Source organism: Mycetomoellerius zeteki, unplaced genomic scaffold (genome assembly GCF_001594055.1).
Source record: "Mycetomoellerius zeteki isolate Tzet28-1 unplaced genomic scaffold, Tzet1.0 scaffold106, whole genome shotgun sequence".
NCBI classification, from domain to species: domain Eukaryota; kingdom Metazoa; phylum Arthropoda; class Insecta; order Hymenoptera; family Formicidae; genus Mycetomoellerius; species Mycetomoellerius zeteki.
In genome coordinates this window covers 1,811,384-1,832,815 of record NW_017255975.1, presented here as the reverse complement: position 1 = coordinate 1,832,815, position 21,432 = coordinate 1,811,384, and the positions used below count along the sequence as shown (strand labels likewise).

At 30.7% G+C, this 21,432-nt stretch overlaps 1 protein-coding gene across 1 annotated transcript in view; it reads right to left on the bottom strand.

The window, feature by feature from the left end:
* Positions 1 to 7,107, bottom strand: part of Mmp2 (Matrix metalloproteinase 2) — a 183,090-nt gene extending 175,983 nt beyond the window's left edge. Inside the window, exon 1 of the mRNA XM_018450308.1 lies at positions 6,943 to 7,107. The gene's annotated coding sequence lies outside the window, so the exon portion shown is untranslated. The remainder of the gene's footprint in view (positions 1 to 6,942) is intronic.
* Between the last annotated feature and the right edge of the window lie 14,325 nt (positions 7,108 to 21,432).

Below are 21,432 nucleotides of genomic sequence, written 5' to 3'. Positions count from 1 at the left end.
TGTTCAGCTCGTTTTTTATATGTAAAAATTATCAAACTCACAAAAACTCAAGGGACATATAGTGACCTTTGAAAATTAGAAATTTCAAACTTTAAGTTAAACCCCTGTTTTTAAATTTAAATTTCGTTAATTTTTAACAAAGTTGTACAGTCGTTTGAATTTTAATGTTTGTAGCTCTCAGAACTTTTATTCCAATATTTAACTTACAATTAGAAAGATAATTTAAAATCTACCTCATTAATTTATCTGTAAATTTACTCAATTAAACAGTTCAATAACTAGATCTCAAATTAAAATTTCATTTACAATTAAAGGTCGGATTTGATTAAAAAATGATCCAAGTGTTGAACACACAAAATAATACGAAGACACGGGATCATTGTTGCGTGACGACGAGAGAATAAGAAAAAGAATGTCGGCTACGAATCGAGATTCATCCTCGACAGAAACTGTCTGGGGGAGGTGAGGACAAAAAGTATGCAAACATCATCAGACCCTTTAGTTCCGAGTACGGTTCCAGAAGAACCATTCGACGATTCGCGCGAAACAGTGCTCTTTTGTATGCGGTAGATAAACGATTGCCGGACTTAATGGTCCCGAAGAGCCCAGATTTCTCGTCACTTTTGAGAAATATTAGAAGAAATAGAAGGGAGAGAGGAGAATCAAGTTGAATTTCAGCCGAGGGAGTTCTCCAAGAAAGAATGTCACGAATTTTTATGAATCAGACATACGTGACACATACACGAAAGGTAATTAATCAATGTGGTAAATCGCAATGCATATGCAAAAATACCAATTTAAAGAAGCTTGCATATTACATATTACAAGCTTCTTTAAATTGTAGATTCAAGAAAAATTTGTTTTCGAATTAGTACAATAAAAATAAAAGAAATATAATTAAATTAAATTAAAAAACATTTCGTATCTTTTTATATCAAATTGTAAAAAAAGGCGAAATCTGCTAAAATTCTTTTTAATCAATCGCAAATCCATCGAAGAATCTTGAATCTACGATGTCAAAAAGAAACGTGCGACATACATATGCGATACGTATTAATAAAAGGATTTCTTTCTATTTTATATCCTGATCGCTTCCGAGATTGTTAAAACTTTGAAATCCTTACGCCGCATATCTAAGAATAAGTTGAATGAGTCTTCAAAAGAATTAAGAGAATGCTCGAAAGTAGGTAACAACAAAGTCAGGAAAACATAATTAAATCTTATCCTATTTTCTCTAGATTAAGTCGCGCGCACTCTTGATGAGAATTCTGTCCGATCCATTTCGTCTTGCTTACACCTGCAGTTGCGGAGAGAAATAATCTCGTCCCACCGTGAATTGATTAGTTCCCTTATATTCAAGTCAATTTTCAGTTTTGAATTCAATTTCAAATTTAAATTTCATGTAATGTATATGTATCGTATATTTATGTGTGTATAGTACTAAATTTTAAGAAGTTCAAAGATTTATAAAAACATTTATAAACAAGAAATAAATCGTAGAATATTTTATCTATAAACGCATTAATTTAATAATAATTTAATTCTTAATATGGCTCAATCAGAATAAATCAATAAATAAAAGAAGGGTTACGAGCCAATTATAATGTAAAATATTTAATAATTGGATCCCTTATGCAATCAAAATGTTGTTTATAAGATCTCTTGTGATGATTGCGAAGCTAGTTATGTGGGTCAGACCAAAAGACAGTTAAAGACAAGATTGCACGAACATATCTCCGATTAATAAGAAGTCAATATCTCCAACGGTGATTACAAGTCACCGCATTGACCAGAATCATAATTTCGACTGGGGCAATGTTGAAATTTTAGACAGAGAAGCTTCTTTTAATAAGAGATTAATATCGGAGATGGTTCACATAAAATGACAAAAACATAACTAGGGATAAACAAACAAAATGACACAAAATCTCTGCCAGAATCATATCTAAACATTATTCAATCTCTTTCCCCTTCTTAACATTGTCCTTTGTCCCCTTCCAATTATCTTTCCTATTTCCTTGTTTCCTTTTGTCATAACGTCGCTTGACATCGTCGAGGATAAATGTTCTCTCCAATAGTATTATGGCTTACTTTTTATTAAATATAACTTAGTTAATTTTGCGTTTTCCTCTCGGCGTCTGACTTACATTAAGGCCCAGTTCCACAACTCACGGTTAACTCTTAATCGAGGTTCAACTTCTTTCTCATCTCTTTCCAATTCTAGAATTAGAAAGAGACAATGAATAAGTTGAACCTCAGTTAAGAGTTAACCGTGAGTTGTGGAACTGAGCCTAAGACAATTCAAGGTATATATATTTACGTAATTTAATTAATATAAAATGTACATACTTGATAATTTTAAACTGTAATGCAATGTCAAGTTATTATTTATTTGTAAGATTGTAGAATTGTGAAAAGTGAGATGAGATCACCTTTATGATACTTTTACATATGGACCGCATATTGCGAATACAAAATAACCGACGTTTTTACTGGACATTATAATGTGACCGAATATTTCGATAATTTATGTAATATTGCTTGTTGTTTTACATTGAAAATAACCCGATCGGTGTCGAAACGTTTGTATGTACGATTTTTAAATTATTAAATATTTTACATTATAATTGGCTCGTAGCCCTTCTTTTATTTATTAATTAATAATAATTAATCATTATTATTCAAATCATAGTTCTAATGGATAACATAAAATCTACAGTAATCTAATGTAGATTATTTCATTAAATTAGATAATTAAGTATACATATAAATGCATATGTGTATATTAAATGGGATTATATCGACTTGAATTGTATAACGCGTGTTTCTCATTCACATAATAATTCGTGTAATAAACAGACCGTTAACATGTTAAAGCTTGAAGGTTCACACAGATTATCTTATGAAGGACGCAAAATGCGAAAGCGATCAATCAATGAAAAAACAGAACGATCGTCATTGGTCGATAGTTGGAAAAATGCCGGGAACGAGGACATGAGATAAAGGAAAGCCGATCGGACTGACGACCGGAAACCGGAAGATCACACGCGGGACCGAAAGAACTGGAGAATCGTTATCGCCGGGGAACGTGCCAACGCGAGCTGGCATGACCTCATTTCATCATGTCTCGATAATCACCGGCATTCTTCACTGTACTGCCCGCTTCCCTGCTTGTGACATGCACGCCATTTCCATCTTACATCTCTAACAACGATTTTTCTTCGCAACTCAATGTCTTGATAAGACAAACGAGTTCTAAACAATCAATCTTAAGTAAAATCGTAAAGATACTTTCGCGAATCTGTAAGATTCCAGACACGGAATGCAAAAGTTTGTAATTCTATTAAAAAAAGGAAAATTTGCAAATTACTATTTCTTTTCAAAAATAAAATCAATTCAAGATTAGTTAGAGGATTTTAAAACGCAGTGTGAAATTCTTAAGAATTTACAAATTGAAAGGATATTATCCTTTTATTGTATTAGGATTTTAAAAGTAACTTTTATTAAATGGATTTTCCAGAAGCATTATATATGGATCTCGAAAGCGAATGAATGCAGGTAGAATGCGATTGAGTGGACTGCGCAATCTCCCTATCAGGGCATTGACGTGAGTCTTTCTTTCTTTCCACAATAAACACAATAGATAAAAGACTGCGGAGACAAGAAGTGAGACTCTCGGTCGAAGACCTTAATGAGATACATCAGAGCAATATTTTTATTTAAGTAATTTCTTTCGATCATCAGCTGGATCCATTCCAACTTTAATTGATACCGTAAGTTCACAAATTATTACGAGACGATTGAACACAATTTCAAATTTTACACACAAAAAGAAGGGAACATTGTATTTAATAGTAAAAATATTAATCTGGAAAAAATTTTAAACAGTAAAAAGTACTGTTGAAATAAATAATAAGAAATTAAGAATTTATTTAACTAGATTATTCCTAATTTCTTTGATTTGAATTAAAGTTAATACTATAAGTTGAGACCTTTTTACAAGTTTTACGAATTTTACGTTTTATCATAAAATCGATTACTGTCACGCGAAGAAGAAATTAATGAAAATTGTACTCCAGGGATAAATGATCTATATTGACGTGTATGAAAAAATAGTATGCGATTAATTAAGAAGAATTATTTCTCGGAGGAAATGCGGTATTTAGCGTGAAACCTCGGTATCACGTGTTTTTTAACGTGAAAAACGAATAATGGAGAGAGTTTTATTTAACTATATATATAACCGCAAAAGTGTGTGTGAGCACAATAAAAAACGATAATATCATAAAGCAAAGTGCAACAACGCACTATGTTATACATACGATGTTATAAAACAATGCTAAATCGTCGATAAACACTGTTTTTTTATTTTCACGCGCAGGTAAAAGCACCCCAAATGTTTCCATAAATATTCCTTGGTCCGGGAAAAATTATCAAGATAGTTGTTTAGTCATTTAAAATTCCTCAATAAATTTTATATCAATTAGTTATTACTTACAAAACATTGAATTACTTTCTCGTATTGTAAATGTATCAAGTTTCTTAGAGCGCGTTTGGTCAGTAAGCCAAACAATTTCAATATATACCGTAAAAAACATAATTTATCTAATCTGTTGACCGAACGAGTTCATTTGTAGATCCAATCAACGCGTTTTCCTCGATTTATTTTCGTATCTAACTTGTGTATCCAGACGAAAATCTGTGTCTTCTAGAATTCTTTGCTTTCGGCAAAAAAAATGAGAAAGAAAAACAAAAAAAAACAAGAGAGAGAGAGAGAGAGAGAAAATCGGCCATGATGCCATCGCTGCCCACTCGCGCGGATATTTTCTGAATTGTAAAGGTCTTTCCTTTTCTCTTATCCGGCGGTTTATAATGCTACTTACAATAATATTTCGAAACAATTCTACTCTGAAGAATTTAGCAAACATAAAAATTTGTCCAATCTCTAAATAATTACTATCTGATTTTATTTTCCTTATTTTAGTCAGATAATGTAACAAATTTTATTGGATTCTATATACTTTCATATGATTTTGTGCATCAGATAATTATGATTTTTTATTTATGCCCTACATTTATCTCTTACTATTTTATTCAAAATAAATTGTAGAGACCTACGTCTACATAAAAAAAAAACGCTATCAAAGTTACAAACATTTGGAAATTATTATACTCTCTTCTATATATGTCGTTTTGTGCTTTTTTTTAAGAGTTAATTTTAAATATTAATATCCTCATATATTTTTAAAGGAAAATAAAAGAGAAAAAAAGAGACAAAACGTGCAAAACGTATGAGAAGCACTGCAGTAGAGTACTATATTATAGATCACAAATTCTCCTAACCGAGCCATCTATCTACCTGCATTAAAGTTGTACTCGTTTCTTGAACCTAGACCGTGAAATATATCGCGCGCACCTTACGACATGAATCAACCTGGCTAGCACTCAGGGGGTTTCCCGGTGCGCAGCTAGTGCAAATAATTCACTCCATATGCTAATCGCGTCTAAATCGAAACCCTGATGACGTGCCGTCGCTATACCGAGACTGTATCAAAGATACCGTTGTTATTACAACCTTTTTGTTGTGAAAGAATTCTCATCTGCACTATGCTTACAAGTATTTTTCAACGCTTATCACGCAATGATGTGATTTACCTACTCAATTATTCATAGCTTGATTACGTTTCCACGATTAATATTATTTAGTAATTAATTTTATAAGATTGCCTTAAAATAATCTATCAGTAATTAAGTTTGTATTCGTTCTTTAGTCTTTAATTAATCTTGTTAAATAGCTTTAAAATCACATTTAAGATCGGAATTCTATGAGAAAAGCGGAGTATAAATTTAAAATTAACTACTAAACGAGATTTCATTCTCGTTTGAGTTCTTGTAATTTAATTCACCAGTTTCGCTCGTTTAACTTTCAACGATTATAGACTCTTCTATACATTAAAATGTATACATTTTATTGTTTTTAAAATCAATAGTTTCAAAAGTTCAAAATAGATTTGTAGACAGATTCACGTACATATTTTTCGTAAAATATTTTATTTGCGAAACAAATTCCCATTCGCTGTGCGTTGGCAAGATTTTAAAAAAAGAAATTCTATTTCACTTTTGGAAATTGTGTTATCCATTTTTTTGTGAATATTGGCACAAGCTAAGCTCTTGTCGTCAACAAACCAATTTTATTTGGAGGGAACTAACTCTGGTTTTGGCTTGCAATTTTAAAACGTGACGCGGCACAATTCGCAACATGTCTTCCGTCCATTGCGAAAAAAGTTCGATCCCAAATTCAAGCGCCGTGCGCTTCCGTTCGCACATCCAAGGCCGATATACACAAAAAATGCAATACGTTTCCTCCCTCGCTTCCCTTCCCTTCTCTTCTCCCACGCATTTAGCATGCGTACACATGCACACGTTCACATGCGCACAATTTCTTCATTTTTCGTTTAATTATTATTCGTAATCTCAATGCAAAGGCAACGTTCTTTCTCTATAAAATATTATCTTTATTTGATCCTTTAATAAAAATTTCTAATTTATTCATAAAATTCAAAAATATCGTTCATCAACGCTCTAAAATTACAAAAATATCATTCATCAACACTCTAAAATTACTGTACAAGACTCTGTGCAAATTTTATAGGTTTCATTATTTTAATAAGATTATAAATTACATTCTGCGATAAAAAAAAAACATGTTAAGAAACTCAGAGATTTATTTATATACTTAAATTTAAAAAAAAACAGACTTTTGGGAGCAATAGCTGATACACTACGCTAAATATCTCTTCAATGCTGAATTAATCGTTACGATAATTTCCATAGCATGGAACCAAAATGACTATTTTGAGCCTGACATTCGCAGACGGTATACGATAACGTTGCAATTGCATCAGGGATCAGCTATAGTTCGAACAAAGCTCGAGAACGTACAATGCTGCAATCGGTGCGGTTTGCGCTATCATCTCCGCGCCGCCGACGACGACGTCATTTCCTGCTCCCGGCGGCGAGATCAATCGCGTTAATCCCAGGAGGATCGCGAATACGCACTTGTGCACCCCTTTCGAAGAGAGAAACACCCACATGCGAACAGCGCGCCGCGTGCCGCGCGACTGACGCCCGTCTCCTTCGAGGGCCCACTCTGTGGTGCCTCCACCTCTCCCGCTGCCCTCTCTCTTTACGAGAATCCATCCTTGTCCCGCTCGCAATTGGGAGAGAAAAAGAAAAGGAAAGAGAGTCCTTTTCCTAAAGGAAGCAACATAGTATTTCTCTCTCTCTCTCTCTCTCTCTCTCTCTCTCTCTCTCTCTCTCTTTCTCAATTTCTCCTTTTCTTTATATCTATCTCGCTTGATGAAAGAATTGCTAGATCGAACATATGATCACGACACGCGCGAATCGACAAACTTCGATTCCTGTGTTCACTGTAAGTAAAAAATATACGTGCTACAAATTCTCTATATATAGAACTGGATAATTCATTTTATATCTATAATTTATATCAATAATCCGTTTAACACGAGACTTCTGTTTATTTAAAAACGGATAATAACTTTTGCAATATTTTTGCCTCATTTATTTCAAATCAGTAAAATTTCTGCAACGTTTAACACGAAATTTATCAAAATTCCATTGGATTATTTATTTATTTGTACAACAATATTTCATTAATGCTATTAATATAAATTTACATTTATTGAATAACTGTTATCATTTTACTGCTATTTATTATTTTCATGTTTATTGTAGCAAATGAAAAATTAATTTTATTTGCGTAGATTTATTTTATATACCACATTTTATATTGCGACATTAATTTTATATACTTACAGCAATGGAGAAATATATAGAGATTCCCTATTTAGTTTTAAATTAATATCATTTTGTAAGTTTATCATCATGAATTTTTCGAAAAATTATGATGACAGTTTAAATAAATGAGTTAATTATAATAAGAGCATGCAGGTGTTTGCACTTTGCAACACTTGATAAACGTATGCAATGGTAATTATAAAGATAATTGTAAAAACATAATTGTAAAAACATTTCTATCCAATATCCACTAAAAAGTATGTCAGGTCTCAGAAGACCAAAGTTATACGCAGTGCAATTTATATGCACGATGTTTGAGAAAAATGATTGAAAATTACATGCATAATAAAACGTCTTTGTAACATTAGTGCAATTATCTGAACTTTGTAATTATCTAGATATAATATTTAACAAGAAAAATTAAATAGCGAGGAAGTAATATTAAATTCTTCGTGGAATTCAAATAAAAACCGAATGAAAAGCGGTGAATCTCTAGGACATCCTGCATAATTGTAATAATTATGTAGAAAATTAAGAGTCTAGCCATGCTACAAAATTGAACGATTTTTCAACGTATCTTCAGAAAATATTAATATATCTTTCATGAATGGTGCGAATTCTAAATTTAATGTCGATGCCATTAAAACAGATGTCGAATTAAAATAAAAGAATGTAAAGATAGAAATCCCACGCGTACCTTGGCGTTTGCTCAAGAATTTTCGCCTTTTTCTCCTAAATAATATCCTTCGTTATGCGCCAAAGGGAACGTATGACTTACATAAATTCGAAGTTTCCGTATTCCAGTAGCCGCGAAAGTAATTTTGCCCGACACGGAGACTTAGAATTTTCCTACTTAATTTAAAGGAAAAGGAAGAGAGACCGAAGAAATATCGGAATCTGAGGAGCAGTAATGTGTAATGAAGCGGGCTTATTCGCTTTTATCTCCCGATCTTGCGCTTCATCATTGATCACCTTTTAAAATTTTGCTCTTCACTTAGTCTTACCTGACTTATTTAATTTTTTATAATTCTAAATGTGACAGTTACACAATTCCAATTCTTTTATATCGTTTAATTTTACATCCGAAATGTATCACGATACTTTTTATTTTAATAAGAAATAATAATATATGTATTTTCATAAAACGTAAACCGCTAAATTTTCATAAATGCTTATCTCAAAAAAATAAGTTGCAAATTATTAGTAATATTATTATGAAAAGTATAACACTGAAAAAATGTTACTACATACATGCCTTATTACATATTCCTTTGAATAGTATTAAGTAAACATTTATTTATACAATAAATAAATATTTAGTCATTAAAAAAATGATGATTAAATAATGGTCTTTGTATCAAATTAATATAAGTTTACATTTAATAAGTATTTGCTTAAAACTAAATTCGAACAAATATTTATTAAATTTCGTATTTTTTCCAGAGTGTATGTATTTTTTTGAAAACTCAATTACTACACATTACAAATTATAATAACATTTTAAAAGAAGCTTTAAAAATTCCAGGGACTCCTCGTCGCCTCCATCTCTTTCCGCACACCCACTCATTCTCATTTGTTCTCGGAATGGAGGGCCCATGTTCGTAAGCGTTGGCGAACGGGTATTCGGGTGGCATGCGTGTTCCGGTGTCGCACGGCGTACTCAAAAATGATAAAAGCGATTTGTTGAATTGACAAGATAAACAACGTACTCTCTCGGGACTGCCTAGGATCGATTCTATTAAAACGGACGACCCTGGAAATGCAAATGGAGAATTATGTGCCCTTCGTGTGAGTCCGGGCTATTATTCGTCACCCGAGCGAAGGACCGTGCAGCATGACGTTGTTCGGAAAATTCATTAGCTTGCACGTGTGGAAAAAGATAAGTCGGGCATGAACACAAATGCAAATAAAGGTGCACGAGAGAGACTGTGGCTTTTTATTAGATCTATTCTTTCGTTACTCCTTGGGTTCATTTGAAATGTGCTTTCCACATTTTCTCGAAATTTTTATTTGTCTTCTCTTTCTTTTTTAACAGCATTAATTAACACACATTAGAGATTAATAAAGTTATTAATTAAATTAAAATGTACTTTTAAATTAACGAAATTTTTGTAAATGGTATAATATGGAATAATTACTTATTCTGTTTGATTCGTAATAATTATTTTTAATGATATATTATATTATATTTTTAATGATATATTTATTAGGATTATAGACAATAATCCTAATAAATTATATTAATTGTATTATAGAAAATAATAATTCCAAATTTTCTTTTAATCATGAATTCCGCTTTAAATTATTTCTATTATTTTTGCACATATACTATCTTTATAATAAGCTATTTTTATATATCTTCATCCATTATCCTTCTATTTCTTTATTTCTATTCTTCTAGTCTTTAATTCTTCATTTCTATTTTCTATATTATTGTTATATTTTTATAATATTCATTATTTTATCTGATTTCAAATTACTGAATAATCAATTTTTAATATCAAATAATATTCTACATTTTGCGATTAGATTATCTTTTTGATCAAAACAGAAGAAAAATTAATGCGTTTTTCGTAGGCGAGTAACGTGACAAACACATTAAAGCATGGAAAATATATTGCCGAGAAAAACGGGGAAAAATTCGCCCGCGGGAAGAAAGTAATTCCGATGTAAATAAAATGGAAATGCGAGAGCACGCAGTGTGTGCGTTCGAAAAACGAGGGTAAGCTTAATAAAATACGTGACATTTTCCGTAATTCTCTCCTACGTATGCATATATATGTATATGAACACACGAGTGAATACTTCGGGGGATATATGAGAGTTTAATAACGAACGACTGCCGAACGCACCTGATCCTTCCTTAATGATACGCAGGAGATCTTGTCCTTTTCCCGACCCTCTATTCCCTTCCATTTGCGATCGATACAACAACAAGGCGAAATTAATTCTACTCCACATGCTAATTAGAATACGATCGATACTGTATATAACAAGAAACGTATTGACTGGACATTTACGTATATAGAACAATTATATTTGAAATATTAAAGAGTTTTTCTTGAGGTTCTATCTATATAGTTCCTTCTATTCTTAAAAAGATCTATCTTTCATGCCTTAATTGAAAATAACAAAATCTGATGTGTTATTTTCAATTATGGCATGAAAGACAGATTTGTCTAATCATATAATAAACATATGAATATACATATAGATATAATATATTACATGTGTTTATATTTTATTACATACATATATAGGAGTTAAATCTCTATCTCTCTCTCTCTCTCTCTCTCTTATTGATTTTAAAATCCGCTCAATTGCAAAGCTCGAAAATGATACACCACAAGTGACAGTAATTCAATTGATATTATAATTACTAACGCAATTATATTATAATCTGACTTTGTTAAATATTAATTTATAACTGTATTTCATTACAATATTACTCGTTATTATTAATATTTTAACGTAGATATTTTAAGAGTTTTTAATATATTTTTCACATCATTCACAAGTATCTAATAAACATACAATATTAGAGCGCAAGCCGCGTGATTAATAAATTAATTACTTTAATTAATTAAGTTTTAATTTTTTAAGCTTTAATTAATTAATTAAGTTACACCTATATTCCATGACTTAATGATAACGATCGTAACAAAATTAATTAATTACTCAGAGTCATGACACTTATATTTAACTATAGTATTGATATTTAAATTTATTTCTTAAATGAGGCTGTTATCTGAGGATGAGACTCTTACGTAAAATTTATGAGATTCAAATTAGGCTTGGATAAGACTAAACGAACCGGAATGAACCATTCGGAAGGCGAGTTACGCGAAGTCGTGTCGTCATAGACGTTTGATAATAGCCCAGTGATATCGACTAATTAATCTGCATATAAAGCGCGTCGAACCCGAAACGCTTGCGGATATTATCGGTGGGCTTTGAAAGCCCATCATCAACAACATATAACAGCGCGCGATGAATGGCCGGCTAAGGCAACGAGTACTGTGTGGGCCAACGACCAGCCGCTTCCCGCGAGATAAAAGTACGCACTGAAAGATAAGCCCCGCGACGGATTCATCCTGCCGAAGACGTGTGGGTGCTGCGCCGGAAGAGGCCCCCTCCGGTAGGGTGCCACGGTAATCGGCACGACACTGACTCTCGCGAATAGTAAAATCTAAATTTAACCCTTCTATCTTTTTCAGTAGAAACGATCAAAAAGTGTTTATATCTCACACGATTAAATCTACAACCGGTATTCATAGACGGATTTAAAACCATCTTAAATACAATCTTAAGGTGTCATAAGCTAATCACATGCCAATATAGTCGGTTCTTATTTTAAGACCGTCTTAAGTAATGTCTTAAGATGCTAATACGGTTCTCTGGGCGATATTCATAGTCGGTTTTCATTTTAAGACAGTTTTAAGTAATGTCTTAAGATGCTAATACGGCTCTCTAATTATAGTTTATGACATTAATCTTAAGATTGTATTTACGATCCTAAATTTAAAATCCGACTACGAATACCGTCCACGGAACTGTATTAGCATCTTAAGACATTACTTAAGACGAGCTTGAAATAAGAACTAATTACACCAATCTACGTATATATATAATACTGTTTCAACTTAAATTATTCTAGGTTAATCTGGGATTCAAACTTTACCTTTGCTTAAATTGATACTTATCTTAAAAGAAACATTTCTTTAAAACTTATTATAATCTTAATTGTATGTATATAATTATTTAATTTTCATCAAAGTTACTTTATAATTATACTAAATCAATTTATATTAATATATTAATAATTTTTATCATAAAGAGAAAAATTATTTAATTCCTTTGCAATTTTTAATTTTGTTAAGCAGACATGTATAATTACATTGCACCTTTGTACAATAAAATTTCTCTATTATATTGTAGTTACAATCTCATAAAACCGTGCAAAATAAAGAAAGAGAGAGAAAAAAGAGAGGGAAATCCCGTAGTACTGCTCCAGTTATACTAATATGTAATTTGAAAATTCCAACAATTACCAATTTTAATAGATTTAAATATAGAAGACATCACGATAAAATGTGTCGTACCGTTAATTTATTGCAATTTCAGTGATATTTTTCGTTAGTTCTAATTCTATGTTCTAGTCATCTAATCATTTAAAACTGAGTTCCGGCAGCTACTTTTCCAATTTTCATAACAAATGCGAAACTCTTTTTTACTTTTATAAGGAACTGTAAAACTATGAAGAGAGAGAGAGAGAGAGAGAGAGAGAGAGAGTGTGCTACTGGAACTGTCATTATTTTCTTTATATTAATAGAATATCGTGTTAACTTCACAGGTTTTACTTTTTGGGTATCTGTGAAATTAGCACATCAAAATAAAAAAAATTTCAGATTTTTTATACCAAAAATTCAAAACTGAAAATATAACGTGTTCGCGAATCTAGCACGACACTTCCCTTCTAAAGTACAAGAAAAAGAAAAATATTTGCACTTTTGGCTACAGAAACTCATGAAATCGTATGAAGTAGCCAAATCATTAAATGACATGATATTAAAGTGTCAATGATAAAAGGAAGAGAGCAGGAGATAATGAACAGGTCAGGCGAACAATGACAAATAGCGCGGTGAAAAAAATATTGCCTGATGAGTATATTAAATAAAACGGCGGATAAAAACATTGATACAGAAGTATCAAAATGATTCACAGGCAGAGACAGGCGCGACACGCCGGAAGCCACTGATTGTTTCGAAGGGTGGTGAACTCCTGCCAAGGGTCAAACGCCTTTTTACCAATTAACAAAATGCACAAATTTTAGCGACAATAAAAAATTGACAAATATAATTTTAGGATACTTGAATTATATTTGTATACATCAAATAGTTAGCTGAACAATTAAATGAACAATTAAAAAGAGAAGTCATTTCGATATCACTCAGCGATTATATAATCACAGTCATTATATCTTATGGAAAGATTTATACGTAATTCTTTTAATTAAATATGCAAATATTACAAGATACAATAAAACGAAATAAATAAATAATTGCACAATCAATTGTTCAATAGATTTAGAGAAAAATTATAAATAATAATTTTATCCTGATGCGTTTACAATAAAACAGATGTAATTGTTAAACCTGCAAATGCGAAATACAATATTTGCGTAGCATCCATATTATATGATAAATAAATACATGCTATGCAATTACAAATACGTATGTTAATATGTATAATACGTTAATGCATATCATGACAATGACGGGGAACGTTATTGGATTTAATGGACAAAATTGTCGAAATGCAATCTGCTTCTCAGGAAATATGATATCACTCGTGAAAAAGATAATTCAACAAGATAATTCCCAAATAAATTGGGAATTATAGAATCATAAACGTCGCAAACAACTAATTCTGTAAACTGATTCTAGAATAGAAAAGAAAAAAGGATCTCGATTTAATAAATATTAGACAAAAATTTAAAACGAACCAAGATGAAATGACACATTGTATGTCACAAGTTGAAGGTATTATCAAGATAGATTATCAAAAAAAAATATATAAAATATATTTATAATTTGCGTTTATGAATCGTAAAACGTGAGGTTATTTAATCAACTTTGAAACTTGATTTTTCCTCAAAAAAAATTAATGTAATGTGAAAGACAATTTTATATAAATTTTATGTCGGATACATATATAAAAATTAAATGTTTTTTCTTATTTATAAAAATATAAATAATTTAGTTAAAATTTTTGAAATAACAAAAAATTCGATATTATCATAATATAATTATTATAGATTGAAATAATATAAATTAAACTTTTGATAATTTTATTAATTTAATGTAACGTACATGTAACTTTGATTTTTCATATAAACATATTTCATGATTTTATTTCTTTTCAAGAAAATTAAATTAACCAAACTTTTTAAAAAAGAATTATGATTATTATTATAAAAACAACTTAATTAGAAATTCTTCCCTTTTCATACGAAATAAAGTTAATTCTTGATTTTATTTCATAGTTAAGTTAAAATTTATTTTAATTTTATTTTAATAAAATTCTTTTACAAAATTAAACAGATAAAATTTTATTTTTCATAATTAATTTCTAAAATTGAGAAACATCTATCCAAATATAACTTTCAATTATTGATTCTTTATACGTATGACAATTACTCATAAATTAATTAGAAAAGAAATTGTACTTGTTTAATAAAATTATTAGTCAATATTTTAAAACTCATAAAAATTCATAAAAATTATTTATTCAAAACCAATTATTCAATTGTTAAATCTTACCTCCATAATTTTATAAAAAAGTTTCACGTCTGTTATCCTTTCAATAAGTCTCACTCACCGATCGTTGCATCCTTGTCGTAAATCCTTCGGTGTCTGTCAAATCCTCTTATCAAATACTCTCGTCGTTGCTTGCGACGCTGTCCTTTCTATCTGGTCGATGTAGTCGATAAGATCTCACTGTTGTCATGGCGATACGTATTCTCCAAGACACGAAACTTTCTTACGCGAGATTAATATCCTATTATGCGATTCGCTTTCGATGGGAAGCGCAGGTAGCGCGCAATGACGATCGTTTCTGCAGTGATCCGAATTCTGTGGCGGTAAAAATGTTCTAGAACGTGGCGATCCCTGTCGCAACGAACTATTAGCGACGGATTAATCGTCACCGTCGCTTTGCTATCCGCTGCCGACGCAGTGAATCCGACGGGCGAAACGACATTCGCGCGCGACAAGCGAGTCAAACGAACGCGACGTAACGCGGCGAAGATGGCGGCCAATGACTTCGAATGACGCAGGACTTTCAATCGCGCGACTTGTATTTCGTAAAACGGCCGAATGCGACCGATGACTCTCTCCCGTCGCTCCCGATATTGTGTCGCGGCTGTGCGAATTAGAGAAAACGTATCGCATCATCGAATCCGCGTAGCGAAACACGACAAACTTGCGCGCGACGCGGACGCGATCCGAACGCGACGGCGCGCCGTCGGCCACGGGGTTCACACGCACGGCGCGCGCCTCGTCGCGAACCAGACACCTCGCGAGACGAACGAAGGTGATTAGCCCAGCGTCGCATTTGCGACGCGGCTGCGCGACGCGCGGAACGCGTATGACGTTTCTTTCTTAAAAAGTAAAGCCAGTAGGGGAGACCGGGTCTCGTTGGCGCAAAAGGTAAGTTGGCATTGCGTTCCGTTTATGTATTTGTGGCAAAAGAAACAGTGAAAAAGTTCTGCAAAATATCTCTTTTATAACATAGATACTTTTCTCTAAGTTTCGTTTAAATTAAACAATAAATTAATAATAATAAAAAAGCAGAGCTACGAGCTAAACAATAACCTCTTAATGTTCAAAGAACAATACAAACATATGTTTCGACGCCGATCGGATTATTATCAATATGTAAAATAAGTATAAAAATAAATATAAAATTTGAACAAGTGACATTCTTTAGCGGTTATAAGTAAGATATATAAAAATAAAGATATTAAAAAGATTACATTACAGTTTCCTGTCTCTTAGTCGAAAATCCAGATCGCTAAAAGTGGTGCAACTTTGAGTTAGTAAAAATATTAGTCATTTGCAGAAGTTTTTGTTATAAATCTTGTCTGGCGGAAATCGATCATAATATAAGTTCTGTTAATGACATAAAGTACAACTTAATAAAATTCGAATTACACAAAAGGACGAACGAAGTATATCATCATAAATTAGTCGTAATTAAAGAAACGTGTTTGTTAGTATACAACACGTTATTTTAAGTAACAATAGTAATTTATTACAATAAAATGGTCAAAATCAGACGTATGTAAGGATGGGGTACTTTGGCTCATATCATAAGAAAATGTTAGGTTGACTTATTGTACCGCATGTGTGAACATTCATTTACAATTTAACTCTGACAAAATTCTACTTTATATTTAATATTTCCATGTTAAAATAAGGTAGAACTAAAATAAAATTTATATTTGTTTTTCTGTAATAACATTTTGCTGTTTTGATGATTACAAAATAACTTTGAAAGATAAGAATTTTTACTAAGAATTACATATCTAATCTCTAATTTTTATTTCTATTACTTTTCCTATTACGTTTTTGTTAATTGAATATAGAATTGATCACAAAAGCAATTTATATTGTGATATGTACCAATTTACCCCACATATTGGAGCTTAAGTTAACTACAATGCAATATGTTCGTATTTCATTTAATGCAAAGAAAATATACAGTGTATAGAACTATTATTAGTATGAAAATGTAAAGAAAGGTTCTGTCTATCACACTGATGTATTTTAATCATAATAGTTATAATTATTTAAAAAATCTAATGTCAAAATTGTGAAAACTGTGCTAACGAGACTCTCCCCTATTCATTGAGCGGTATTCATAATCAATTTTGAATGTATTATATATATATATATCAATTGCTCACATAACTAATTGGATAATTTAAAATAATATAATCTTATTTGTGAAGCAGTAAAAAATTACTAGGTACCGGCCAATATGAATGATATGTGCAATTAAATTATGTACATACAGTAAGTATGCCATCGATTTTTATATCTGAAACTGTTTTAAGTAGAGTCTTTTTTTTCAAATGTCAAAGAATGGTATAGGTATCGTAAGACGTTACTTAAGATAGTCTTGAAATAATAATGGACTGAACATCGGCCATTTCCCTTGGAAGAATTTACTTTAGAAAACTTAAAAAAATACTTAAAATTTACTATAGAGAAGACCTAAGAAATAAAGGTAAATTTGAATACTAAACTTTTTTTTTTAAAGTAATTTTAAAACTTACTTGAGAACAACTGAAAGAAACTAACGCTCTATGCCGTTATATTAAAGTCATTCTTGAAAAACTTTAAAAATTTTAGGTTAACCTTTTGGTTTAACCTTTTATATACTTTAAATTTTTACCTCAAAATTTTTTTAAGTAAACTCTTAATTACTTTTAAAAACTTTAAAAATTTTCCCAAGAGATAGTCCGTTCTTATTTTAAGATCGTCTTACGTAGAGTGAAATCAAAGTCTCACTATAAATATTTTGAAGCATTTGATTGACCAATCAGAAGAAAGAATTTTGTGAATTAGCTAATTAAAGAATACTTCAAAGCATTTGTAACACATATCACATTGATTACACATTCTTCAATTAATCAATTCTTAAAATTCTTTTTTTTGATTAGCCAATTAAATGATTCAAAATATAGTGAGACTTTGATCATATCTTTAGTCACAATTTATTATTAAAAATAATTTGCTCTATTCATAATTATAAGAATATGTGTATAAAGATTACTGATTCAACGTGTCAATTTTATCGGATATACTTTTATAATTTGACTATAAATAAGAGGAAACTTCTCTCTCTTTCTCTCTATTTCTAATCGTGATATTCAAATAATCTCGCGCCACATGAATATGGAATGAATTTGTCGACTGATAATCAGAAGTTCAGGCTTAAAATAAACGTCGCAGTGCGTGCTTGGACATACTTATGTTCGGACATTTACACAAAACTTTCTTTGGTTAAATCATTATTCATCTCAAATGCTTTTTCAAATATAATATTGTAATTTAATCGTAATCCTTAAATATAATTAAATTATAATAATGCAATGAAAGAAGCATTTAGGATTAACAATAATAAATTTTATATAAGTACCCGGACATAGGTATATGTTTTGTCGTTTACCTTATTAAAGACAGCCTGATAAATAACGAAGACTTGATAACGAGGTATTCTAGCAAATTTTATCCGAATTATTACTGTTATTTACTATTTATCAGTTCGAAGACGGATTGAAATTGATCTCATTGTAGAAATTAATCGACTGTAACGATACAATTACAATGTTATCACATCATAATGTAGGACAACTGGACAAACAAACTCTTCTAGTAATTCTAAAGTTACACATTTTGCGGAAACTCTAACGACAAATGCACACAATTAGTATAGCACGTTATCATGTTGCGATTATATCTAGTGGACAAGACATTGAGTTAGAAAATTGCTCACATTATCGGTATTAAGATAGTCAAAGTGCTTGCCAGTCGGCCGCCAGTCGCTCAGTAATATAATTTGAACGAAAAAGTCCGTCGATAAAGAAATTCTCCTATTTGTCGACGAAGAACTGGGTAACCAATCAAAACGCATAATTCAAATTCGCGGATTTGAACTCCGTAAAAATTTCAATACGAAAGATATTTCTTTTTTAATAATTAGTTAAATAAAAAGCATTTGATAGAATTTAAAAAAATATTTATGTTTTTTAATAAATGAAGAATAAATATAACAATAACTGTTTTAAATTCTTATTACGTGATATGTAGAGACAAAGCAATTATATTACATAAAAGAAATTCTTTAAATAAACAATTTAATAAGTATGAATTTAATAATTAAAATAATTTTGTAAGCAAATGAGGAATTAAATAAGTATAGCCTCTTGAGAATTAGAATGCCAGTAATAATACATTCAATATTTGAATTAGAATGCTAGCGATAATTTATTCAATATTTGTATTTGTACATATAATTAATCCGCTTAGATATCACGTAGCAATTACAGCGATTTATTGTAGAAATACGGTATTTAATTGTTATAAAGTACAGAATGCAGTAGATTTTTCAATAAATAATATAATTATTTGTATATATTTCAGAATTTCTGGTTCCATAAAATTTGCTTAGAAACATGTAGAATCAATAACGAAAACTTATTAATTAGCATGCATATTATTTATTTTAAAAAAGAATTTATAAAATATCAGATATCAAAAGATTTATTCTATATAAAACTTATTCTTTTTCTACACAACACTGAAATAGAATTTTCAAACTGGATTAAGCGATGTAGTACATAAATAAATTTTGACCTTTATTTATACAAATCCCAACTGTGTCGTAATTATACTCTACGTGTAATTGATTATATTCTGAATTAAGTATTAAATTCCCGATTAAAAATTTGACAAATAGAAGAAAGAATTATTTAGATCGATCTCTTGTCAGATTAATAAATCGAGACAGATATGAAGAGGCAATTAAGGCTACGATTGGTAATACAAACTATACTCTGTTTTCTTCGTTTTTCCTTTGATTTTTTTATCGTATGAAAAAGATGCGCGCTCAGGTATACGAGCGTACACTTCGCTACGATGCACAACGCTATCGACCGTCGAACTCCCCAGCGCCTTATCGGATGGTCGTTAACCCGAGCACTCGCCATTTCCTTCCATCTTCCTTCCGTATGCGACTCCTTTCCGCAATCGCCAAGATCGTCCATCTGTAGTCCCTTAAGACAAATATTCTTCCTTCGAAAAAACAGAATCAAAAACGCAGTCACATAAGAATTACTGCAGTCAAATTTACATCGTAAAAGACTAGTATTGTCGAATTTCGTAGTACATAAAATTTTATTTCTAATTATGTTTTATTAAATACATTTTTTCTAATTAATAAAATTTTTGTAATTTTTTATCATTTGTTTCAGAGGTATTAAATTTTATTAAAACTTAATTAGCTAAATCTTTCTCTTCTGATTATAATTAATGACTTTGTCTGGGTAACACAAGAGATGAAAAATAACCTTGAAGTTACGGCGTTATTTAATTGTTCTACCTTTTTTTTTATTTTCTTATTCCTCATTCTGACAGTAGCTTTGTAAAGACAAATAGGGGAATATTTCGCAAACAATAAGAGTATCAATTACAATTTAAAAGAATGCAAGGCACGTGTGAGAAATCGCGATAATTGCATTTGTAATGTATCGCAAGTAATGAAAGTTCTACTTAAAATGAGGTAAGATTTGCAATGCATATTAAAGCATTATTATCGTTAAACGATACTAAAACTTTGCAACAAAAAAATTTTCTACAAATTTTGTATGAATAAGTCTGCAATTAAATTGACTTTAATTACAGATATATATATATTCAAAACAAAATTAAAATACATTGTAAAAGTGCCAATTCAGACAATACGCTTTGTCTGGAAAACCTTTTTATCCAGAATCTAGAAAACGATAGGTATATTCAAAATGCGGACATAAGATGTCTCTTTTTTGGACATGCATGTTGTCTGAGTAATTATGATGTCTTTTAAATATCTTTTAGATGTATGTCCCAAAAGACGTCTTTATAATGTCCCTGTGACGTCTTTTAGATATGCATGCTGCCTGCATGGGAATCTAGAAAATAATATATTCAAAATGTAGACATAAGACATCTTAAAGAAGTCTTAAGAACATCTTTGGGATGTTTTATAATAATGATGTCTAAAATACATTAATGACGTTCGTAAGATATCTCATGTCCAGGGCTGGGTAATATTTAAAATAGTTCCATTTTAAATATGTATTTAAAATGGAAATAGCATTTTACACTTTCCATTTTAAATGGTTTTTGGAAAACCATTTTCATTTTACATTTGAAATGGAATCTTGTCTATCATTTAACCATTCATAAAATAGGTAAATGGTTTTTCTATGTTTTCACAAATTTTCCCTAGAATCATTGACGTATAAAAAGAATTAAGTCCCATGATTAACCGAAGAATTTTATGGAT